A 27165-nucleotide genomic window follows, 5' to 3' on the forward strand; every position below is an offset into this window, starting at 1 on the left:
AGCGAGCAGAGCGCACAGGGCAGGGCAAAACATGGAGTGGAGTGGCTGCGACTTCAGCAGCTCACATCCAGGGGCGCGTACTGTCCTCTGCCATTTATGCATTCTCGGTAACGCACACTATCGCACATTAGAGTGGAGACACATGTTGGAGACGCGGGGAGTGTGGGCGGAGTACAACGACACACTGGCCACACACTTGAGGTTATTTCCTTTTAATGTCATCAATCTGATGTTGGCGCACGAAATAGAAGAACCCTCTGTGACCATTCCGTGTCTTTTAATGAATCCAATCGATGGGAGTAATAAGAAGGAAGGCTAGAAAACTCATCGAAAAGATAAGGCACAATATGATCTTAGCAGCTATGAACATTTGTAACACACCAAATCCTGTTTGGAGCACCTCAGAGGACTGCGCGTTAACTTACTGTAATTTCCTGGACACATAACCCCAACACGACCTTTGGTTAATGGTATACCAAGTATTCATGAAATGCAATGTTTCAGGCAACAAAACAAATACTAGTGGCACAAACAGCCACAACATTTGTCAAATATATAATACAGCACATCACACATTTTATCTCTAACCTTTTTTTCCCTTAGTTTAAGATGATGCTTTAAGTCAGGACTGTTTGTCTGTCTTATATTCACGAAGATGATTTGACCCAATTTAAATGCACTACCCACAAATGGCAACATTGAGCTGACTTATCACACTATAGCATCAAAGTGATTTCCAACATATTTTAACAATGAGGTAACTTTGTTAGACGAGGAGGGAAAAGTTTTACAGTTATAATGAAGAAAATCTGCGAGGAAAAGTATCTCGTTATATTGTGAAATATTTCCTCCTGAGAGTAAAAAACAAAAAAAAAGTAGAGTGAATCTCATAATATTCAGTATAAACACTCCCTCGGTGTGTTTTTGTGTTTCGGGAGCTGCTTGCTTGTTAAAATCAGCTTTAAAATACACCGCATACGTGCAATTAGACATAACTCAGGGCTGTGAAATGTAAAGGAGAAAACCAGGAAAGCAGGGTTGCACTAGACCATAGAAAGCATAAAAATTTGAGAGAATGATCGTGTCTTAATTCGTTTGGGGCTAATGCAACATGAAATTATGCATTTACTAAGCAATGTAGATGGACTCATCATTTCAGACTGTGAATACTAAGGGATGCGATGTTTGATTATCGCTTCAGGATGTACAGAAAGACCCATCTGCCCCAGTGAAAAGTCTACCTCATTTTTAATATTAGATTATTAGGATCTTTGCGCCCTGAAGCAACAGGGCAGCCCAGTATCTTTCAGTAACAGGCTGGCACATTTTTTCTTGCAAATACAAAATGCATGGTCTTAAAAATATTTCAGACTTCAGTTGTAGACTGATCATTTAAAACTATTAGTCTGGTTTGAAGATAAATATTCAGTTGCGGATATATTTCTCAGCTCATTTGAAATCAGCTCCCTTTATCCACACCTTTGCTCTGAATCCGTTGCACGTCCCTTGAAGTTACATAACACAATAATCCTGAGTAATAAACATCCTGTAAATAATCAAGCTTTATTGAATTTTTGTTGATACTGGAATGAAGGTGTGTCAGATTAGCCTGCAGGCCAATGAAATTGCTGTGTACTCAGCTAATGCTGGTAATGATTAAATACTGAGCAGGTCAGATTTGGATGTTAGTCAGGCACTTTGATATTTTACAGAATAACACGATACTACATTAGCTACTGCAGAAATTATTAAATGTGCAAATTTGAAGGGAAAAACTGAACTAGGGTGAACTTTAACCATAGTCTGCAGAGGTCAGCCAAGCATTCACAGTAAAATAAGGAGCATCAATTTCTGCCTAAAAGTCTTTTAACTGAAGCAAATACAGAGTAAAATCTGTACAGTCGTACATGACTGAACATCCAGATGTTTTTAACAGCTGATGGACCTCCTCCTATAGGTCGGTGTATGTCATCATGCTCTTAATCTCTATGTGTTGGTCAAAATACCCAGCAGGCTCATTGGCAGATACAGGGGAATGGGTCTAAATGAGAGCTAGCTTTTAGCTAATCTCTGTTACCTAAATTAGTAGATGATTACAGTATCTATAGCTGTAACATCCACAGGCATAACAGCCCTGTGAGAGCTGTTGTCTCTCTCTCTCTCTCTCTCTCTCTCTCTCTCTCTCTCTCTCTCTCGCCCACACACACACACACACACACACACACACACACACACATTACAGTATGAGTGCATATTTTTAACATATAAACGGTAGCAATGTTTCAGCCCTTTTACAAAAACAGAACTTTTTCTTTTGGGCCTGGAGTTCAGCAGAGTCACTGACAGCACTGCTCAGATCCAAAGTCCTGGTGGTATGCTCGCCATGTTCTCTTCTCATCACTTTTTTGTTTTTATACTTTGGCTTGCTAAACATATTTTATAATGCCTCTGCACCAACAAACTGCTCTTTTAGACACTTGCCGAAAAACAAATTGTTGCATAGCTGATGTCAGCAGGTTCGCAGGCAAAAACAAGGTCAGGAAGTACAAGTAATATATTTCCCAGCATGCCCATCTGCCATCAAAACCTTTCAGAAAAAGGGTGCCTGCTTTAATCAATGGAGGGTAAAGGACTGAATAAATATTTGCAGAGCTAACATTTGTATAGCCTGTTCACTTTAACGTAATTATGTAAATATGTGCTTTCCGTGTAATGTTGAGGGGCCCATTGGCTAGTGCTGTCGAGTGGTCCTATCTGAGCTTTAAGATCATGGGACATTCCTCCTGTTACACCATTAGACATAATGCCTGAAAATGTGCTAAAGACGTTTCTTGTTGGTTTCGCTGTGGCTGTGAAATATGACTGGCTGATATAGACAGGAGACCCTTCATGCATTACAGGCATCACCAGTGTTTCTCCTCGCAAAGTGTTTACTCTGTGTATGCAAGCATGCACACACCATAACAAGCTAACAAGTGAGTGTGACAGCTGCAGAAAGGATGAAAGGGCGAAGAGCAACATACGTGTTTGAACATGTACATTATTAAGCTGGATATTTTGCCACCAAATTCACATTCAGTTAAACTTTATTTTCACATGAAATCTGTAGATAGGCTGTGACCATCCCCTCCCCTTGACCCTGAAATGAATAAGTTGGAGAGAATGGGTGGATAGATGGATGGATAAAATCTGTACATCGGCATGTATTACTCTGCTGCCTGCCAGATACACAAATAAAATGATCTCCCTGAGAAAATAACATTTCTTATTAAAAACGAGTCATTTCCTGCTCTGAATTGCTTTTAAAAGAGATGTGGGGTGCATCATCATACCTAACCACTAAAACAGTAAAGCAGTATAGCTGCAAAATGTTGAGTAAAAAAAAGTAAAATCTGACGTCACCATTGAGGGAATTCTGTCACGTGTAAAAATGATTGCTGTTGGAAAATTACAAGGACTCCAAAAAGAAAAGGTCTTCACTGACCTAAATGAGCCACAATATATTAGTTCTCTGTGTCAGCGCTGGACATTATCTTGACACCGCCGAATAAGACAGACTCGGCCATTTGTGAGATCTAAATGAAATGGAAAATGAAATTAATTTTCTTTCATTCTGTTCCTTTTATACAAGGCTTTTGTTTCATAAGTTTAAGAAGTAAATCAGTTTTTGTCTGCAGAATATTGTAAAAAGTGACTGTGACTGAAAAAGGAAACATCTGGTGACCATTCAGGAACTTCTCTCACAACTGTGAGTAAATGAATTTCTGTCTTAATTGCATTTCACTACACGCCACCCATTTGGGAAGTTCATGCTTTAAATAGTAGAAATCCGATAAATATAAACACCAATATGGACATGGTAGGCTGACATGTGGTTATACTTCCAGTGAGCTGACTCTGGCATTACAAATATTCATCAGTGAGAATTTTATAAATTTGTTGCTGCTGACAACATTGGTCAATGGGTCTAAAGTCTAAGCTATTATAATATAATATGATATAACATAACTCATCAAAATTGTGTGATTTTATCAGCTTTTTGTTCAAACGATCAGCCCACCTTAGATCATGCTAAAGTGTTTTATCTTCAGCCTAAATTCAGTTATCGATTCTATTTAGCAAGAATTTGCCAGTTAGCCATAAACCAAGTCCTCCGTGTTCACCGTGGGTTTCCTCTGCACAGCACTCTAATGCCCCTACTCACGTAATAAGTCCTTGTTAATGATGCCTAAAGACGATGGCCAGAAGGTGATCCTGGTAGTGGATCGATAACTCACCACGAGGAGTCAGCCCATAGTTCATCGTGCACCACAGGGAAAACTGAGCTTTCCCTCTCCAGGCGTACTGTTTCATACTAGAGTGTTCATTTCAGAAATTTGATTTCCCCTTTTCACAAGATATGAAAGGTTTTTTATTTTTTATTTCTTTATGTGTAAATCCATCAATCCTGACTTAAACAGTTGCACTGACTGACATACTTAAAGGCAGATAAACCAATCAATCAGAATCAATAGACAGAGAATCTACCCATAAGCCAGCTAGAAGAAAAACGGACTGACACGATCATTTATACTGTGTGTGTTATATATGCCTCACTGATGGATCTCCACGCATCCCACAGTAAAAAGAAATATTCAAATCATCCATAAAGGTCAAAGATTAAATGGGGCAAACCCCACTTGTTCATTTTCCTCTCCAAACTCGAACTACCAGTTAGAAATATTGATTAAAACCACAATCACTGCATCCCAGTTTGCTGCATCTCTGCTTAGAATTTGCTTTTTATCTTTTAAACAGTGTGGCGTGCAATGTCATAGCTGAGATACACAGTAAGCAGATGAAGAATAAGGTCATTTTGTTCACATTAGCACAGCAAGCAAGGACATGAATAATTGATCGCATATTTATAATTCATGAATGTTTAAGACAAATATGTGCAATCACCGTATATAGGTAAAACTTTTTGAGATGGATGGCCACAGCTTTTTGATGGCTGCACTGTGAATAAAAATGCCAAAATATTACATTTATTTATTTATTTATTTTTAATTTTCATTAAAAATACAATAGCTGTCATTCTTCGAAGAGTCATAACACATCTATAACACTTAAGAATATGCTGTACTAAAAAGATTCTGTATCTTCTTCTTCCTGTTCAGAATGCCCAGAATATCTGCTCATGGAGGAATTATTGAGTAATCAAAAGTGAAATTATCATATAACAGATCCTTTCCAGCCGTGTCCTCAGCTGAACCAAGTCAGGAGAATCCTGCTTGTTTAGCCCCTATCAAAAGACACCAATTAAACCATAGTTTAAGGAAACAACACAAGCTTAGCGTTACAACTTTCACATATAAAGTATTGTTATATCATCCTGTGTAGCTTACAATATTTTAATTGGTTTGGAGATGAGTTTCCTCCTGTGTTGGTGAAATCTGGTCCTAAATCACTCACACTTTCAGAATATTACGCTTGTATGTAACAATCCCTTCAACAATACAAGTTTGTTTCACATTAGAGTCCTTAAAGGCTTATCTTCTTCATTCATACTTGATTCATAACTAGGTAAAATGAATTGTATGAGACATATGTAAGTCTCATGAGGCATACAATACATACAAAATAGCAATTCCATTATATGCTGCACCCTTCAGTGCAAAGCAAAACAGACTTGAGAATATAATGTGATCCGATAAAATCGAATATATTCCAAGCAGTCTGCACTCTCTAATGATTTTGGATGTGAAGACACAATCAATAAACTGCATGGTTTCTCAAATGTTAAATCACAGTAGGCCTTGTCCTTAATCATTTTCACTCAACATGGGAAAGGTCATGTCAGAATAGCATCAATCTGTTGCTGACATGCATTAAGTGGACTAAACAGGCAGACTTGATCAATTTTCTTTTTTCTGATTAGGCCTTGGTTGAGACTGCCAGCCGATTATGTAAGAAACAACAGAAATGTAAACCCTCTCAAAACCATGTATAATATGATACTGGTTAATACAGTTTAAATCATTTAATGTATTTAGTTAGCCTCTCTTAGCCTGGGACAGGCTCCACAGCGACCCTCAGTGACCCTCTACAAGAAAAAGCAGTATAGCTGATGGATCAAATAAATCAGATGTGCCAACATGACATGCAGTGATGCAAATGCAAAAGTGTTTTCCTTAATTCTTAACACAACACTTCATTTTCTCTGATATGCATTTAAACCTTGATAATTTATTCAAATGATTGCAGCACGAGCCATTTCTATGTATCATGCATAATTCAAAATAGTTTCAGGTGGTTGTTTTCACGGAGTAAAAACTGTTTTGAGTTAATGATTAATGATGTCCTAAGGCTTGGTAATTAGGGATCTGAAACTTTTTGTAAATACGGTCTGACGACTTATGGAGTGTTGGAAGAAAGATAATTATTCTTGAGCTAAAGTTTTGTTTTGCAGAATGTTTGATATTTCACAAGACTTGTTGATTACAAGTAGAGAAAATCGTACTTTTCGGTGTATAATATGCACATTTCATGATGTGATTTGAAGCTACCAAGAACTTTAATCACATAAGAAAGGAGGTACTCCAGAAATTTCACACAACAAGATTGTGTTTTGAAAATGTGGTGATTGTTTGAAGACCATCAGCGTTTATGAAGCGGAGAGGCTTTGCTGTTATCCATTTTTTCTACAGAACATTTAAACTTCCATGTTTCAGCATCTTTTGCCTGGCAACCCCTCACAGTCTGGAAACAATCAGCCCAGCAGTGTGCACTGGAGGGCTGAACCACAAATAAAAATGCTTTTAGCTTACTAAAAACATTATAATTCTCTATAACAAATGCTTATTTTAGCAAACTACTATATTTTCTCATGCACTTGCATGCAATTGTACACAAATTTTAGCCTTTTGGTGACAAATCCCACCACAAAAGCATTTAGTCTTTTTTTGTAGGTGGAATTTACAAGGATGTGTCTTTACAAAGGCACAAAAAGGCAATAAAGAGCTAGGAATTGTTTCTCCCCTCTGTAAGGACAAGAGGCCTGTGCCAGTTGGTGATCGGATCAGGTTTCAGAAAACTAAGGTGAGGCATTAAAATATGTTTACCCACAAAAGGGGTTTGTGCTCTTGAAAAGGTTACAAACCACAAGGCCAAGTGTCTGAAACAGTAAAACCACTTAAGTACAGGCATGTGAAAAAGAAAGTTCTCTGTGGACTCTTTGCTGTCTTGTAAAATACTGAGGCAGACTGTGATTCCACAGAACCACCTTTAGCAGCAATAACTTGAAGCAATTGTTTTCTGTGTGACTTTATAAGTTTCTCACATCATTGTAGAGGAATTTTGGCCCACTCCTCCTTACAAAGTTGCTCAAGTTCTTTGAGTTTTGCAGGTGTTCATTTATGCACAGCTCTCTTAAGGTACTGCCACAGCATTTCAATCAAGTTGAAGTCTGGACTTTGTCTGGATCATTGCAGGAACTTAATTCTTTTCTTTTGCAGTCATTCTGTTGTAAATTGGCTGCTGTGTTTGGGATCATTGTCCCGTTGCGTGACTTAGTTTCAGCCAAGCTTTAGCTGTTGGACAAATGCCCTCACCTTTGACTCTAGAATACTTTGGTATATAGAGCAAGCCCAGATATCCTGGGTTGGGTTTTTCTCCAAATGTGTGTCAAAAATCTTGAGGTTTGTTCAGATGTCATGTTCTTTTCAGAGAGAGAGAGACTGCTTTCTGTGGCAACCCTTTCAAACAAGCCATACTCGTTCAGTCTTTTTTAACTGTACTGTCATGAACTTTAACATTTAACATGTTAACTGAGGCCTTAAATAGAGTCTGAGATGCAGCTCTTCTGAGCACAGTCTTAAACACCAGAATGCTCGGGACCATCCAACTGCCAAAACTCCTGCTTTTATCGAGGTGCTCACACTTGCTGATGATCGGTTAATCAAGCACACTTGATTATCAGCACCTCGTTGTTATTTATCTTCTTAATTCCTCTGAAAGCAATAAGGGTACTTAGTTTATCTTAAGATGACATAGATGTTCAATCAGTTGTGTTTGTTTCAGTTTACTGCGAAATGTAATGGATACATTTAAAAATGCAATATTTTGGAAAGTCAGATTTTAAATGTATTTTTGCACAAAAAATGCATCTGCATTCATTTTGTCGTTATAGAAGCACTTTATTGGAAAAAGTAGATCTGCAAGTGTTTTTTTTTTTACTGTGTATCACATATGTTTTAAGTTATGTATGTACCAGTAACCTACACACATAAATATATTCATTTGTTCCTGTCAACTTGTCAAACAGATAGATGAATCCATGCTCAAAAAGCAGGTTTTATGGACTCGGCTATGGTATATCCTTATGCAGCTTAAATGTACATAGGTGTGACAGAGCTTAACTGCAGTGCATTCATCATCAATGATTTTCTGTCTGCACATTTATTTATATGTTTTAATAATGGATAAAGGAAAGTATGTCAGGATGAGATATGGTTCTAGGTACCAAATATTTAAGCTGCAGCATGTACTTTGGGCTTTATAGAGAGCCCGAGCTGAAGCTGAATAAACCTCTGTCCTAAGTTTGTAAAAGAGGATGCACAGCCTCCTGCGAGGCTCGTTTGATATTTATCACTTCAACCCATCAGTTGATGAATAGGATGACTCCCCTCATTAATGACACGCCTGGGGGTGACACTGATCAAAGATACAATCTCAGAATGAAGTGATAACTTGAGAACTATATATCCATGATAATAAATGACTCAGGTGTGAAAGTATCTTTTGGGATACCCTGCGTACCCAGGATTGAAGGTGCCTGAGGGTGGTGTAACTTCTCTTTGAGTAAGCAACACGTTGGGAAAAAGCTGAGTCTTTTGGATTCTCTTTTTGTATCTTCAAACAGAGCTCTAGTGCGAGTTTCCAAAGGCGTGAGGCAACCTCTGGTAATGTCTTACTCGTGGAAGTGTGTCCTTTAATACATCTCCCAATAAAGTTGGTCTGTCTAAGTTTGTAAGACAGACAGATTCACTTGATGCTTTGGCCCCAAGAAAATTACAGTTACTCCTGAATAAATGTCCTGGAAATGCTTGACTGAAGCAAACTCTGATCTTTATATACAGTAATTCAGCTTTCTGTCACACTTTAATGTTTACCTGTACTAAACACCAGAAACAGATTTTTCTATCTGTTCTGGGTGCCAGTTGTCATGTCATTTTTAGTTAATACGTGCTGGTATGTAAAACATTGTTGGATTCCTGTGACAGAAGCTGAAGTCATCTGAAAAAGTAATTACGCCCTGTGGAATCTGTTGTGCAAAAAGAGGACTTCATGGAATGTTTCTCTGGTGTCAATGTGGGCTGATAAGTTTGTTTTTAGTGAGTATGTTGACAACTGTCAGACAGACTGCCAAAAAATATCATGTGAACATTCTTGCAATTCTTTGCTTTATAACCTGCAGCTCCCCTTTAGCGCTATATTGCAATAAAGCAGAATCTTCAAAGGCTGAAAATATAAGCCAACAAATAGTGCCAAAATCTACTCTTCCAGGTATGGCTACTTGAGGTTTGGCACTGAAAGCTAATTAATCCCCAGTGCCTTCCATATTAAGATCCTCAGGTTAACTACAAAAATAAAACAAATGTTGTTTTTCTCTTCACCAACTCATCAGAGTTATAGCAGACATTTTATAGGTTAATTTCAAACAAAAGCCCAAGGGCACATGTATTACATCGAATCAGTCATGATCTTAAAGGCAGTCGTGCCCACAATGGTGCTGATGCACACAACTCAAACTTTCTTTTGCACCTGCTGCTGTCTTTGATACCGTGGATAATGCCATCGACTGCAGATGACAGGAAAGCTCAGTGCAGCTTTTAAAGGAAACCAAGAAACACAAGTTGTGGTGCCTACCTACATCTTACAAAAGTTGGGGATGTTTTTTTTAAACAGCAGACTTAAATAGTTAAAAGTTTCAGTATATACTATATAAGTGGGTTGCTTGCGCATGTGCCTGAGTGCACAGAATCTAATTTGGGTATCTGCAAAATGGAGCACAGATGTGCATGGTTTGTTATGTAGGTGGCAATTGTTTGTGGCTATGAAGCTGGCGGTGATGCACAACTGTCCGCCTTCCAACTGGCAGCAAGAACAGCAGAAGGGTGCTCCTCTCTTTCAATGCATGCATGCCTGTTGATTCGTTTGTTGATTCGGTCGTTCTTATGTGCAATCAGCTGCTGATTTTGCTCTTGTGTTTTGTTCTTGAATATGATGCAGAACAATGATGATTAAACTCAGCTAAATTTAAAATAATAGATATTTCACGTGGTTTTCTGCACACATTGGAAGTTTTGAATAGGTTTTAAGCTGGCTGCACTGCTGCTAGGGTTTGTTTCAGTTATTGATCCTGACCGCTCCGTTGTGTTTGTGCTGTTGGTTTGTTTTTTGATAGAATGCTACTCACATGTGGTACAGCACACCCAAGATGTCTGTACTTCAGCACTAACTAGCAGGTAAGTTTATCTGTGCATTGCTTCTACACTGTGTGAATGCAGCGTAAACAAGTTCAGTAGCCTTAGTTAATCACTTAGCATGTCTTATCTCATTCTCCAAATATGCTAACACTGCCCACCACATACACCATGTGTGATCATGCTAGCATAACAAAGTACAACATTTTCTTTTCTTGTGAATGTGATACCTTTGGACTCTACAGCCACTCAGGCAGAGTTTGAGCGCATGATCTAAGCTGGCAGATCAGGGTTATTGTGACAGTGTGACAAACACTTTACCGTAACATAATTTCTCTGTTTCTCTACTTGCATCTTTGGTGATTTGTTTTGTCTATAGCTAGAGCTATAACTCCTTTCCTTCAGTTTTTTAAAGAAAGTATGTCATTACGCTGGTGATGACAGCACAAAAAGATGCATCTGTCATTATCAATGACAAGAAGGCCTTTTTTAAACTTTGCCTTGTGTTTTTTTTCTCTCCAGTCAGACTTCACAGTACTTTTCTTTCTGTCTTTCGGGAGCTGGCATCCTGTCATTCAACCTTTTAGAAAAAAAAAATCTTTGGGACATCCACCTAAGAATTTTTTATTTTCTTTGTTTAGTTTCTCTTCCTGTCTTTCCTTAAAAACACACACCCACTCACCCACACACACACAACTATTTACTGTAGCCAAACAAAACCCATTCAATTTTTACAACAGCACAATTTGTAATAATGTCAGTTTCCTGGTTTAAATGAGCACATTTGCTGGCAGTTAGTTAAAACAGCGACTGTCTCACTCAAAGTTTTGAGACTGACTTTTTTACAAGAGTGCGCTCAGATGTTTTAATTATTTGTGTAGCAACGGCAGCAAAACAGTTTGGGAAAATAAAATAAAATAAACAGCTTGCCAAGTCTACAACTGACCCACTTAGCTGCAGTGTAATATACTGCAAGTTGCCTGACAGGGGAACAACAATAGCAAAACACCCAATAACAGAAAAAAATACAGCATCTTTCCAGCTTATTCACAGAATTAACTTTTTCTCAAAATTTTCTGGCTAAGGTAACGCAAACATTGTGCTAATATATAGTGTGCACAATCACCTACAATGTTTGCCATGCCATAGGCAAGCTCTGCTACTGATGGATTCGGTCACACAGGGCTAGAAACTCGTCCGCAACCTCGTGTCAACCACTAGGGTCACTTGGGAGAGATGTGTACTTCCCTACTGGTGGTAAGAGGTTGCTTGCTGGGTGAAACTGGTCAAAAAGAGGATATAGCACCAAAAACCTTCTAATTGCTTTAGTCAGCCAGTGGTTGCTAGGCAGTCACTAACCAGTCTGTAGACCAGTGTGACTGGGAACTAAATCGATTTAACAAACAACAAATGATGTAAGTTTTCCAGCTCTTTCAGTCATGATTAACGCCACAAAAGGTCCCTCAAGGTTTGGAAATGTAAATGTGTTAAGTGTGTGGCACTGCGTAGACTCTTACATGAACCTAAATGCTGCTGACATGAACAAAGGTGGTGTTCGATACATGGAAAAACAACATGAAAGCTGCATCGTGTGACCTGTATTTCAACAAGGGATCCATTTTTAGTTTCTCACCCATCACAAGACGTTTTCTCTTTCAATATTTAGTCTGATCTGAAAGACACCATTCTTGTATCTCTTTCCAAAGACAAGCTTGGCCTTTTTTACTCTGTGAAACTTGGGAGGCGAGGGTTACACATCATATCAGCTCCAGGACTATGGATATTTCACTGACCTTTACAGCTGCAACAGGGGAAGCAAAGAACTGTCTTTAACTTCAAATGCATCATTTTGAGCTCTTGGGCAGTTGAAGACTGGTTGTCAGAAGAGTTAAATTGGCTCTGTAACAGCCAATGTAAATCTACTGTAGCCTCACTACGCAATAATAGATTAGCATTCCAATGCAGAAATAACATCAAATATTTAAGTGGAAAAAGATTATTCTTTGCTTTGTTCTGCAAAGAGGAAAACTGAAATGTGTTCAGGAACAAGAATGTTTTTCACTACAATTACAAAATAATCGAACTCCTGAAGGACCAGGCAAAACACTCCAGGGAGTACAGAGCATCCTGTCCTGTGCTATTTGAAAAGTCTAACTTTTCACAGCAAAGCGTGCAAATGAGGTAATTGAAATACTCTTGTTTCCAGCAACATATGAGAGGGTGTGATTGCCTACTTGTTGTATAATAGCAAGACTAAAACAAGGAAGCACAGAAATTGCGTGCTCTCAGGGAATTTTTGTTAAAGCTGTATTATTCTGGATCAACCATGCACTTCAGCTTTCAGGGAATCTGCACTGGGAAAAACAAGGCAACTTCTGCTGAAGAAGCTGGGCTTAAGGACAAGATTATGCCATGGCTGTTAATGCTGAGAATGCTGCTGTAAGCAATTAAAATAACCCAAAAAGGACAGATAAGAGTTTTACAACATTGCAAGAAAGATCCACAGAGGTACAGTAAGAATTACAATTTGAAAAGATTCATTTAGAATAAACTGTGTGGGTGTTTCTGTTTTTATTTTTTGTTTTGTTTTTTACTAGAAACTGCTACAAAAACACAGACAACATGAGGAGCCTAGAACACAAAAAGAACCCTGTGGTCCAGGGAGATGTAAACATGATGGGAAATTAAGGGGGCGGACTAAATATGTCTTGTCTGCCAATTATGTCCCTGCAAGGCAATGATTACTTTAGAAAAAGAAGGAGAGAAAAAAACATAATGGTCCAAAAGATGACAACGCTTGCTGGAAAAATGTATTAGTATTACTCTGGATTGTGTTACAGTAACAAAGGACATCAGAGCCATGAATCTACAGAACCATCAGCATGAAGGATCATTCATGAGCCAGCTAATCCAATTTCTCTGGTGGTTAATGTTTTGCATGTCACCACAGTTATCAGTGGACACCATTTAGTCTACTTAGAGTGAAGAGACACATAAAACAAACAACTGTAATAAGAAATTCGTCATTCGAATACACGTAGGCCCCATGGCTTTGCAAAAGACACACTGTAAAAAAAAAAAAAAACGTGCTGTTTTTACAGGAAAACCCTGGCAGCTGGGGTTACCAGGGACTTCCTGTAAAAACGCTTTACAGATGCAACTTGTAAATTGATTTACAGTGAATGAATCTCAGATTAAAACTGTTAAATCTACAGGAAAAAGAAGTTAATTTCACACATAGATGTGATATATAAATACACTATTTCCTGTATCTTTTACAAGTAATAAATGCTTTTTGTGGATCCATAAACTGCAAAATTAACAGGGAAATATCGTACAAAGAACTAATTTAAAATGGTAGAACTACAGTGAAACTGTGCATATTAAATGGAGCTGCTCTGTAAATTATACATAAAATCTATGCTGAATATTATATGTTTTAATGTAAAATTTTAACCATAACCCAGCAAATTTCTTACTGCTACGCCTACACCCAAACATGCAAAAATACACATGAGAAAACACAAGAGAGGAAAATATCACTTTTGGGAAATTTATTTTGCAGCCACATTAGCAAAATGACAGCAAATGGATCCATTTTTCCAACTAACACAATATGCAAGGCACACAGCAACTACACAATTCAATCAAAATATAGGCTATAAAAGCTGTGGAACATTCCTGCAAAGCAAGAACCATGTTCATGAAACAAGCATTTGTTAGACCCTCCACCAGAAAAAGTTAAATAACCTGTTAAGACTTTAAAACAAAAAACACATATTGTGCCAAAAATGATCATAATCACCGTGCAACGCAACACGCACCCTGCTGTCACCACAACCATGGCCCTGGTCAGAAAACATCAGCAAAACCACGTGGTGAAACAAACCTACACATGTGGTCTAGAAACACTGCAGTAGCAGCATGTTGTTTTTTTTCTTTTCTTATGTAAATAAAGAACATTCCTACAAAGAAAGAACATCTTCATGAATTGGCTTCATGCATTCGACCAGTAAAAGGTTCCAGTACACATTGTGGAACAAAATTAACAAAGTAAAACTAACAGTCCACAGAGAGTCAAGATTTAGGCTTAGCGCCACTCGTGGTCGGCGAGATCCTAAATCAGGGTGAGGACTCGAGGGTTCACACTGAGACGACGCTTTGAGTTTTTGTTCTCTACTTTGGTTCCTTTTTCTGGGTTTATGGAGAAGAAACACCTGTAGAATAACAATCATATAAAAGTTTATTAAGCATTTTTATAATTGATCAGTTAAAATACACATACAAAGTAAGTAAAAATTAAGTATATACATATATATACAGTCATGGCCATGACCACGTTCAAGACAAAGTATAACCAAAATGCTGTGGGGAAGTGAACAATGCATGGTCAAAAGTATTGGCACCCTTCACGAGTGTCTTCTGCAGTGATATGTCACACTTTAGCATTGTTAAAATCCAAAGCAAAGGTTATAGGTAGTCAGACGTCAGTTGACGCTTGGTCTAGCCCTGAGTCTCGGCCAGGCTTGGACCCAGATTCAGACTGTTAATGTATTTAAAAAAACCAAACAAACAAAAAAAACAACAACAAAAAACAGAAAAAACAACTGAAACCGGCTCCAAAGCCGACCGAGACTCAGAGCCAGACCTGGACTCGAACCACATCAAAGCCAGACTCCAGATCCCAGAGTCTCAGTTATGAGAAATAACAAAGCCATATTTGTTCACCTTTGAAGAAACTCTAAAGTGGAAGCCAGCTCAGATGGATAATGGATGTTGAAATTGTAGTAGCTCCCGAACATGAGGCACAGTGCAGAAATGAAGGAGGATATGTTTGTGCTGACGAGGTGCCGATCAACACTCAGCATGTATCTTCTTGAGGAATAGCAGGACTGTCCTGTGAACAAATTATTTAACAGGTTATATCAATAAACACGGCAGTCACATGACATTCTATAAAAAATGCACTTAAAAAAAAAAGAGAGAGAGAGCTATGAAACAGACTTACCACACATGATAATAGTGGGTGTCAGAGGCACTTGCTCCAGTTGTACCTCATCTGCCAGACATGTATCTTCAACACAGAGAAGCATGGACTCCTCCTTCTCTTCAAAGTAGCTGAGTAGCTGTTTAAGGTAAAAGAGACACATGTTTCTGAGATAAGAATGACTATCCTTCTCTGGCATATCACTGGCTGAACTAGCAGATGCCATGGTTTCATGTGTGTTTTCTGAATATTCTGTACTGTCATTTGGGGGCTGAGGACGAGATTCCTTGTACATGTCATCAATACCATCTGGGGAACAAGCTTTATGCTTCCTACACATGTGAGAAGTAAATGATGACTTTTTTGTAAACATATGCTTACAACCACTTACTGGACATGACACAGACCTGCCCCCTGCAATATGATCATTTAAGTGAGACACTAGCTCTTTCACGGTTTGAAAATGGCGGGCACATAATGAAACTGCACATTTTAAATCTGCAACAAGAGCTTTAGGAGTAGCTTGAAGTGCAGGTGCATTGTGCACACGATAAAAATGCCCCTTGAAAGCAGAGTACGTGGTGAATGTTTGGCTGCAATTGGCGCCAACACATTTAAAAATACAACAAGGCTCATTCTTATGCACTCTGCAATGTAGTACATAGCCTCTTAATGTGACCAATACCTTTTTACAAAAGACGCAGATGATCATTTTTAGTATTTCTAAAGTTTGCCTGTGCTTTTCAGCTGAACTAGCATGCTAGCGCTAGGTTATGAGCCTTGGTCTAAATATCAACTGGTGCTTTTATCTCGAAAAAACGTCGCCAAGATATTGAACTTACCGTGCAGACTTTCTGACGAACAAACACAGATCCTCAAAAAACACTTGAAATCGTATGTTTGTAATTTGTCCTAACAACGTAGTTGCTGAAAGTTCGATGTTTTCTTCTCCCGTCTTCTCTCTCGTGCTGGCTCGTTAGCTATAGTCGTGAACTAGGCGCTCTTCTCCTCCCGCCCTCACGTCATTATCCAATCAGAGACGAGCTTCAGATGCACATTCAAAATTAGGCGCGCTCAGTGCAACTGTGAGTGGCCTGAAGTAGCTTACAGCTCTGTGGAGATGAGGCACCATAGAGATGCTTGCTTCGGCAAGCGCGTACGCTAAATTGGATACGATACAGAGAAGATTAGCATGGCCCCTGCGCAAGGATGACACGCAAATTCGTGAAGCGCACCATAGAGATCCTATGGGAGGCACTGTAAGTTTGTTTAGCCTTTAATAATGAGACATTGCTGACCTAACCCAAAAAAGTATTCTAGTCTAAGTATCACATTGCAATTAAAAGAAACATAAAGAATACAAGCATTATGACAGAAGCATTACTTAGTCGTTAAATAATAATTTCTTATTGGTTACCCTACAATAGGCTGCAAATGATTTAAGAAAAAAACATGATGTAAACAATTTTAATTGTATATTTTTATATAGCCTATAAATGGAGAGGCAACCTCTCAGGTTCACAATGACATCTTCTGTGAAAACATTTTTATTAGTCCAATCCATGACTTTGCATCATTTCATGAATCATGTTAAAAGTAGGCCCAGTACATCCATGCAGTTGTAAAGTGACTTACATATACGTCATGTGTTTTTAAGGAAAACTGACTAAAACTGTGATTTTTACAGTATTTGCATGTCAAATTAACATGATTGTTTGGTTATGAGTATTACGGTGTTTCACTGTTTTTATTCACAGTATTTGTAGTTTTAACCAATAAATCTGATTATAATCACACATTCATGTTGTAAATATAACAGGAACATTCTGTTTAAAGGTTTACAATAATTCACTGTGATCGAAACAGGAAAGTTGTGTTTTGGGGTTTACTATACATTTCTGTAGGGGTTTTACATGGTTTTTATGTCAATTTCACTGCCCTTTTTTACAGTGCACTTCCAAGCAGAAAGATCACAAAATTATGTGGCGTTATGTAGAATTAAATAATGTTGCTTTCAAGTTACTGACATATTTGCAGCTCACATGTTCATATACTTCACTGCAGTGGAGGTAATGTTTGTAAAGTCTATATAGTCATACATCTCCTATCTATATCTATAGACAACAAAAATAATCTGTATAAGTGAAAAATCCCGAGATTTTACATGTTTTTTCACATGTTTTAATGATAGACATTTTTTTAAGGACATAACTGATACAGCTATTTGATGATTTAAAAAGTCGATCTGTCACCAATCAGCCGATATGTTTCATTTGTGGTCTGGTCGACTCTGCTTTGATCAGCGTTACGTGTGTTGTCAACAAGGAAGTTTTAGAGCGTCCTCTGGTGGACAAACTCTGCAATGTCATCACTTGTAACTTGGGTTATGAAGGGTGTTTCTCACATGTCATTCTTTTCATTTAGGGGTCATTCTGAATGACGATGTTGATATATTGGCAAGTAGCTAATATTGGCCAATATATCAGTCGGTCTTTGCTTAAAAGTTTGAGACATAGACACAGTTTTTGTAATTCTGTCTCTGCACACCATCACAGTGAGATTTTAAAATCAATCGAGATATTAATAAATGGCATGGACCTGCATTTATAGAGATTCAAACGTAAGTGGACAAATTGAGATAATTTTAATTGTTCTTCGTCTCAATACTTGGATGACAATATGGATGAAATTTGGATGAAATCCTTTGTGGTTACCGGCTGCCTGAATTCTAGAACTCATAGAATTTATACAATCAAATGCTGTTAATGCTGCTTATTATCATTAATAAACACTAATGACCTTATTCCATTGCCATGCCTACACCACGAATCATAGACCCATGTGCAACCATACCACCCTGCCCAAAGAAGCACTAAACAGACAACCTATCCTCTATAACTCACACTAAGCTATGCAGAGTTAGTTACTCTCTGCAGATAAGTGCTACTCGTTGGTATTGAGTGTTTCGCTGAAATAAATTAACAGTTATTACAGCAGAAGAACTGTTACGATGATGTACAAAGAGGGGGGAATAAAAAAGCAGAGGCAGAGACCAGCATATATTAAAACTTTTACAGCATTGTCTTCTGTAACACAGAAATATTAAGTCATAACTTGACATAAATTAAAGCAGCTCTTTTAGTTTGCAAAGGGGCGAATGTAACTTTAGGGAATGTTTTTTAGTTTCCTCCTAAGAAGCTGCCTGACAAAGTGACTCAAACACCACACAAACAACAGTAGTGATTTTTACCATTTGTGGCTGGGGTTTGTACACAGTTTTAGCATACGGATTTTAACAGAACAAAAGATCTGATACAAATACATCTACATAGTTCTCAGTGGTAAAAAGTATTCCTTTAATATTTATAATACAGTCGATTCTTGTCTGGTATTTCAGGAAGAATCTAGACACTTTATATAAGTTTGCCAGCAAATGATATGACACCTATACAGTTATTATTATTAATGTGTCACATAAGACACTGCATAGAAGTTTTCATGACTTGTGGGTTACATCATGAATAGGATGAGCAGATCCCATAATCTAAATGCAGGACAAAGAGTATTTTCATGTAGGCCTGTGTTGGGAAAATTACTAAAAAATAGCCTGAAATGATGATGTATCCAATTTAAGTAAAAAACAAAAGAACACACTATGCAGAGGCAAGCATATATTTATTAATTCATTTTTCCCAGCTGCTTAGGAGCATAAATCAAAGCTCATGTTCGTTTTCATGGGCTTACGAAAGTCTTTGTGCACTTATTTTATTTTGTAAGCCACAGCCAATGAAAATGTGGGACATTGGCTCTGTGGGACAAGAGAAGAAATTGCTGTACTGTCCCAGTGGACACCTGGTCACTGTGGTCATGAGTGTACAACAGTGTGTCACCAAGTAAATGTCTTATCTTAGGTTACTTATACATAGATATTGTATGTTTAGACCTGCACATATGTGTATGCAAATGTATTACTTATTTGTAGTGTGCAGTATTGTGCAAAAGTCTTGAGCCACTGTTGATTTCTTCATATTTTTTGTACAATGCGAAACAGGTATAGGGCTTTATTGAAACATGCACAAAATGAAACTGAGATACAAGGGAAGACTAAAATGCATCTCCACACCATGGCAGAGCCTACATCGTGTTTTACAGAGCTCCAAACATTCACATTGTTCTTCTCTACTTCTCCATACATGCTGACAATGATTTAAAACAACCATTTCTAATTTAGATTTAGCAGGTCATAAGACCTTTCATATATTTCACCAAATATAATAATAATAATAACAAAGTGCAAAATATGCAATTAAAGGATGCATCCCCAAAGCACATTTCACTTCCATTTCTTTTAGCGCTCTTCTTTTCCTTTTGAGTCCAGTTCTTGTGTGATTTGGCACACCTCAGCCTTTTCTCTCTTCCCATTCCTTAAGAATAGCGTGTTGACAGCCACCCTCCATTGAGACCATTTCTGATGAGGCTTCAGTGAACAGTAGATGGATCAACTGAAGGGTTAGATGAATCTCTCAGGTCCTGTGTCAGGGGTTTGCTGATTTGTTGTTGTTGCTGTTTGATTTTTTTTAGTTTTTTGTTTGTTTCTTTGTTAGGGCATGACTTTCAGATGCTGTTCATAGATTTTTTTGTAGACCCTGCTGAAATATGTTCTTTGCTGATAGGTCTCATAGGAATCACCTTGTTGGTGTAAAAATACTATTTTATACTCATACAGAAAAAGAGTAAAAAAATACACATTACAAACAATTTTTTTGCTAAATTGTTTTAATGTATAGACAAAAGACTGGTCCATCTGGTGCAATACTGGTGCCTTTCCTAGGTTCCCTAGCAGTTCAACAAATAGAAAAAGAAGAAAAACGTCTGACCTGAAAATCAGTGAAAGAACAGCTAAAAGTACAACTTCAGAAAGCCTGGAAAACTGTTGCTCAACACCACTTTAAAAATGACAAGAATGTCTGGCTCCTTGAAAGCACAATATGGTGAAATGAGGAGTGACTTAACACTGCACAGCACTGCCCACTGTACTTAAACAAATGCAGTATTATAGTATGAAGTCAAGTTTAATACTTCTTTAACATTCAAAATTGTTTTAGAAGGGAGATGACCTTACATTCAGATTGCAAACTCACTGAGTGATATTGACAGGGGATTTTATTTAGCCCTATAGGGCTATAGGCTAGTTCTATAGAACGGACGGGCAGCCTGTCCAGAATATACCCTGCCTGTCATTCTATGACAGCTGGGATAGACTCCAGCCCTCCCTGTGACACTGATAAGTAGTTAATGCATTTCTGTGTATATTTAAACTCATTATAGTACTACAAATATGAAAAAATGTTCACATGCTAGTAGCATTTACTGCAATTTTTTTGTGTATCTAATAAACTGTAACTTGCATCTGAAATCAACAAAAGAAAAAAAAAGTGGGTGAATAAAACAAAAACAAATATTAAGGTGAACACAGAATCTGTACTTGGAAGCTTTAGCTGCACAAAATATTTAACTGTGCTTCAATGCACCTTCTTGCATATGCATATAGATGCATTTGTGTGCTAAGTGTAGTTTAGCATTACCACATCTTGGGAAGCACATGCTGCTAAAGAGGATGCAGTTTCGAACAATACAAGTGTAATTAATGGAATTGGCTCCGATCACCCAAATCCCCTGAACTCTTTGCCTTCAGTTAATTCTGCTGTGGCCTCTTGGAGACTCTTCTCTACCTGATGATGAGCGAGAGACTCCCGCTGTTGTCGTAAATAATCCTCAGCTCTCTTGGATGACATCCAAGGCAACTTCATATCAACAATAGTTCCAGAAACCTCCCGCCTTGGCAAACAGCTGGGCCAGATTCATCATTTTCTGGTGCTCTTTTTCCCCATCCTGCTGTTTTTCTGCTTCCCACCATTAGCCTCTGTCACACCATGAACACTGAGTTTGAGCATTATCAATCAAAAAAAATATATCTCTTAATCCAACAAAATCTCATTCTGATGTTATACTATGATGAAAAATCATAAATATCATTTTTTTATTATGGGTTTTAATCATTTATGTAACCACTCAAGTCTTTTGGAGTTTGTGTGTGTCCAGTAAGACGGTGTAAGATGAGTATACACTGTGTCATTTTGGGCTGTTCCAAACAAAAGATGGCAAATGGGAAGAAATGGTGATAATGATCTCAAGTTGTGACTGCTGCTCTATGATCTACGCCTGCTAACCAACCAGTAAGATCAGGAAGAAAATGGGAAAAATGAAACTACACTGTGCAGAGTAAAATTTCTCAGTTCCCCACAAAGACAAAAAGTGTAGCTGAGTTGTGGCAGCAAAGACCTGGTTTTTAGCAACTCCAATTCCAAAAGAGTTCAGAAGCTGCATAAAAGGGAAATACAAACAGAATCCAATGATTTGCAAATCTCATAAATGCATATTTTATTCAACAAAACATAGAAAAAATAATCAAATGCTTAAACTGAGAAAATGTACCATTCAAAAGACTAAAATGTGTGTTTATGATGTCTGCAAAAAAGTACTTTCTGTATTCACATTTACACAGTGTCCCAACTTTTGTACGATGCCTTGCTATGCTGTTATTACTGCACCAAAAAGAAGGAAAAATAGTGAAGGAATTACAAGCATAAATCTGAGCCCAGGATTCAGGTATTATCATCATATAGTCCACTGTACTGTACGTACATCAAACCTGATGTTCCACCAAGGTTTATTGTGTCACAGAGTGTGGTTTGCAATCAATCTATAAGACTGCTGAAACCTCAGAGTGTGTAGATCCCAGAGTACCACCTTAATGAAAAAAAAGTGATTTTCCTGCTTTATTATTTTTGAACTGGGCTTCGTAACATGGCTCTCGAACAAGTACAAAACCAGACAGTGAGACTCCATAAAGACGGGAGTAGTGGAGTAAATGAGATACTTGAGTGTTAGTGGGCTATAAGCTGAAACACAACTGCAGCAGTGGTTAGAAGACACGATACCACCAAAAAGAGAAGGTCCAGTGGCCATCTTCAGAAAATGACTCTGCTTTGCATTCACAAGCAGACGGATAAGTGCTTCTGAGTTGGCACAAGTAGTATTCGTGGAAAATGCCATTTCAGTGGTGACTGGACAGGGCAAAAAAACTAAAATAAATGCTTAAACGCTGCCAAAAAATGTTTTGAAAAGGCCAGTTGAATTTTGGCAGGCCATTCCAAAATACATTTGTTTGGTTTAGATGGGGAGAAGCTTGTTACCTGACTGCCTGGAGTACTTTAAAATGAAAGATATAACAACACAACCCATCTAGCCAAACAAAGTTCATGAGAATTATCCATGAGAAAGGATAAAATATCAGTCCAAACAGAGATATTATCTTATTCTCTTATCTGGCAACATTAATTCCTGGGAAAGTCAGTATATCAAGATATTAAAAAATAAACTAAAATGCCATACTTTTTTAAATAAAGAGTGCACTGTTGGGGTTTTAAGTCTTAAGTTTTATATAAGCTCAAATATTCATCAATGCATCATTTTAACTTCTTCAGCTTGCGCACTGGGAGGGCTGCGGTCTATGCGAGCATAGTTTTGCTGAGATCAACACACTCCACGCCACAAAAACTGCTCAGGAATGGGTTGTGGAGCAAGACCAACAGCAGCAATAATCATGCACCTGCAGGATGTGCTGGAACAAGCTCAATCCAGGAAGCCCATGTGATAACCTGCAGGACACCCCAGGAGGTCCTGTGTCAACGGGTCGATGAGTCAGAGGCGTTCTGAGGAAAGCAGATGTTTTCAGTGCTGCGGCTGGCTGCTGGATATGACTAAACCCATGAATGTATTCAACTTCAAATAACATATGATATTTATTATTATTGATTATTGGCACAAAAATGTATTCGGTTTCATATACTTAATGGATTTCTACTCAAGACTTAAAATTATCAGAATAAATCATTTCTAGAGTAGAAATAATTGCAATGAACTGTTGTGTCATTATTTTCAACAGTACATTTATGAGGATTTCACTCTATAATCACTATTTATTTTGTCAAGCCAATATATTTTGCGATGTTTTTGTACTGTTTGTTTGTGATTGTGCTACATCTGCACAGTGTTGTTTATCTAAAATATGACAAATTCACATAAAAATTGTGAAATATATATATATATATATATATACACACTTGGGGGGAATTATAATTTCCAAAGATTACGTGTTAAGGTGTTACCAGCAGCAATTTGTTTGCCTGAGTTGGTGTTGCCCTTAAGGACAAGAAAGTGCATTTAAGACCTTTAGAAGTACCTATGTTCCTTAGGCTTATGGAAAGCAATTATTACTTGGTCGCTGTGAATCACACTGTGCAGACAGAAATAATGGATTTCACTGATTAATTATGGTGGGGGGAATTTAATTGCCAAAGTGCTTCCTTTCAGACGAGTCCTTTGAAAGAAGTCAGGATCTCTCTTTTCTTTTTTTTTCATATCGCAAATGGACTAGTATAAAGATTCATATATTGATTTAAATAATAAAAGATGTAGTGAACAGAAGTCTTTACAAGGTGAGTCATGTAGCGTATTGGAAAAACCATCTGTTTACATTCTGTTCATTTTGTCACGTTACGGTCAGTGCACAGCATCTCAAACAAGATATCCAGGGTTTATCCTCAGTAGTTTGTGTAGCTTGTCCCTTACAAGATACACACTAAACCACAAATAAACTTTTTGCAATTGTTCCCGTTTGTCAGACACTCTTGTTTTAATCAGTGAAGTATTAAGTAAAGGTTAATAACAGAAACAGGTGACTGATGCGCAAACCAGCATCTGGTTCATCCAGCGCTCTGATCTGTTCCCCCGAGCTGCTCTGCTCACTGACAGATTTCCTCCAGAGAGGAGTGCTGCATGTATGAGCCGCTGCTGAAGGATCAGAGTGTGGCCTGAAATTAACTGGATATTGATTCAGTGCAGAGGAGTCCCCCAGACAACTATCTGAAGGTACGGCACATAGACAGCCCATTTCTCTGAGCTTTAGACTGTCTTCATTTGGTCAGAGAGCCTGGGATTTCTGTCTAAGAGGAGACCTACAACACAACAGTGACATAAAACAAAACAGAGATGCCACTAATATGACATTATACCATGTACAGAAATTGCTCCCACTACTTCCATATACTTAATATTGCAGGAGGACTGTGTTTCAATATATACAATGTTGTTTGTTCACTGAAAGTCTGTTTTTCCTTCAATATCCAGTAAAAACTGAAGCATGATAAATCATTTATTGAGCTTATGTTTAGGCACCCAACACTGTGGGGTAAAAGTGTCCTGTAAGAGTTCTTATAATCAATAATAATTATGTTCAAATTTACAATCTATAAGAGCTTTGAGGTCACTTGTTGTAATTTGGCACTAGATAAATAAATAAAAAACGCAATACTATGAACTCTGGGTCGTTCATATCCGTGTTTGCTTAGATTACAACCAAAGACACAAAACAAAACAGAGATGTCATATAATCAGTGAAATAATGGGTTAATAACAGTATCCAAATGGTACAGCCACTCTACAAAGCATTGCTCGTTGGCATTATCAGTGGTCAAAAATTCCAACTTAGAGTTTCTCCTTAACCCAGTGTTATGAGCACAGTTCCTGATTATGGGTGCCTATTCAACTTCCTGCAATAATAGCTGAATTACAGTATGTTTATCCAGGCTGCACGTAGGCCTATTGTGGCAAAACAAATATTTAACTAAACAAAAGGCTAAATGTGTCCTTTACAAAGAAACGGCAATTCATTAGGAGAACTCTGGATAATCTGAGCAAGCACGTCACAGTTCAAAGGTTGTCCAGGAGAGGATAAAGAAAGTTTATGATCTCTGATTCAGTCTGGATCTGTCTGAAACCCTTTTTTTTTTTGGGGGGGGGGGGGGGGGGGGGGGGGGTGTTAATTTTAATCGGAGTGCCTTTCTCCTGTTGTTCATGAGATATTTAAACAGTCTCTGTGAAGAAATAACGAAGCAAGAAATGTGTTGTGACAATTGACAAATAGGTCACCAGTAACTAATGGATGTTTTTTTTTCTTGCAATTCTATTTATGATTTCACACTTTTTTTCTTAAACAGTTGAATACTGTCTCACAGAATGTGAGTAAGGTGTTAGAGTGAGGATAAAGTCAGCTAATGCTGCAAATACAGTTTCTGTTGAAAGAAGAGACAAGATGTGAAGGCTCAAGATTTCTGCCTGTTTTATTTTTCTCCTGGAAAACATAGGTGGTGTTTATTGAGTTAAGTTAATGAATGTACAGCACAGTGTGCCACACTCTCTGTGTTGATATAGGTCAACACAGCTATAAGACAGTTTCTTTCTTTCTTTCTTTCTTTCTTTCTTTCTTTCTTTCTTTCTTTCTTTAATTACTCTTTGGATCTCAGTATTTAAGTGAATGGGGAGCCTATAGTGGTCTTTACAGCTTACAGCAAAAATAATAATGATAGCTTGAGCACCGTTTCATTCATTTATACACTACCTGCCTTTAATAAATAGAAGAGGTGGCATTAAAAACATTAACTTCTGCAATTACAAGGTCCAACCAAGATTACATCTAAAATCAGAATCTTGAATATATGAATTTTAAGTGCCATGTTTTTTATATTATGTAGGAAGATTATTTTTGCTCTTCAAATGCACCCTTGAAAAGGCTCTTCTCTGGCCTCATGTCTGATTCAAGAACTTATTTTACTAGAAACAAAAAGAACTTATTCCAGGCGGCTAAAACTGCTGTCAGCAGGTAATCAGGAATGCACAGACTGTAAAATTTGGGTTGTTTGTGTGTTTATGATGGGCTCATTTTGTGTGCCAGGGAAATAAAGTAATTTCCACTAGTAAAATAATAAGTAGTTTAAAAGTCGTTTAGCTTTTCATCACCCAGATCTTTGAAAATTGAGAAAAAATAAGTGTGGATACCATTAGGCGTAAATGTCAGTTGAATAAACACGACTAACATCGATTGAATTATCAGGCAATGCGATGCTCCAACTCTTGACTCTGTCTTTGAACACAAACGGCAAAGTCATGACAGTCTTTGTTTAATAATACCACAGCGTAACATGTATATCAAAACTGTCTCCAAAATCTAGTAATTGGGGTGCCGCTGAGCAGGCTATCATGGATGAGTTGCGCAGTGACAGCAGCCATTAAGTTGTGTACAGAGAGCACCAAGCTGGCTGTAGGCCTCCAGGGAGATATGTCAGAGCCTTTTAGTGGAAGAGGAGAAGAGTGATGGAGCACCCCACCCCTCATGTATCTCCCACTCAATGAGCAGCCCGACCACTTAAAGAATGCCAATGATTGGCAACCCGAAATCTACAAACTGCTTATTGTGCTGCTAAAACGTATGAATAATACATGCCCGGCAAAGGGTATGTTCCAGTGTCTTAAAATGAAACTGTGTATCACAAGCTACTGTATACACCTTTGAGGTTAATAAATATTCTGCTGGTGCTGCCTTTATAGCGATTTTTTATAGATCTGTGGTTTGCCTTTGTGTGGTTGGCCACTTTTGTTTGTGGCTGCGATAATAAAATAGCAGTTAGGGTAGCTGGCTTTTGCACCAAAGTGATGCTCTAAAATGCTGAATAAAGAAAGAACCCCGTGCGTTTACAAAAGGTGAAGTAGTGTCCACTTTGAAATTGCTGATAGTTCAGTAGCTACGTGTGA

General features: G+C 37.9%; 1 long non-coding RNA gene across 1 annotated transcript; it reads right to left on the reverse strand.

Moving 5' to 3' along the window:
- Nucleotides 1-15211: 15211 nt before the first annotated feature.
- LOC308398971 lies at nt 15212-16560 on the reverse strand. Its single transcript, XR_013972050.1, has 3 exons — nt 16296-16560; nt 15475-15592; nt 15212-15363 (listed from the first exon to the last, which is right to left on the reverse strand). It is a non-coding gene; the product is annotated as an uncharacterized lncRNA (long non-coding RNA).
- Nucleotides 16561-27165: the final 10605 nt, after the last annotated feature.

This window comes from Rhamphochromis sp. 'chilingali' (assembly GCF_963969265.1).
Source record: "Rhamphochromis sp. 'chilingali' genome assembly, chromosome: 6".
In the NCBI taxonomy this organism is placed as follows: Eukaryota; Metazoa; Chordata; class Actinopteri; order Cichliformes; family Cichlidae; genus Rhamphochromis; species Rhamphochromis sp. 'chilingali'.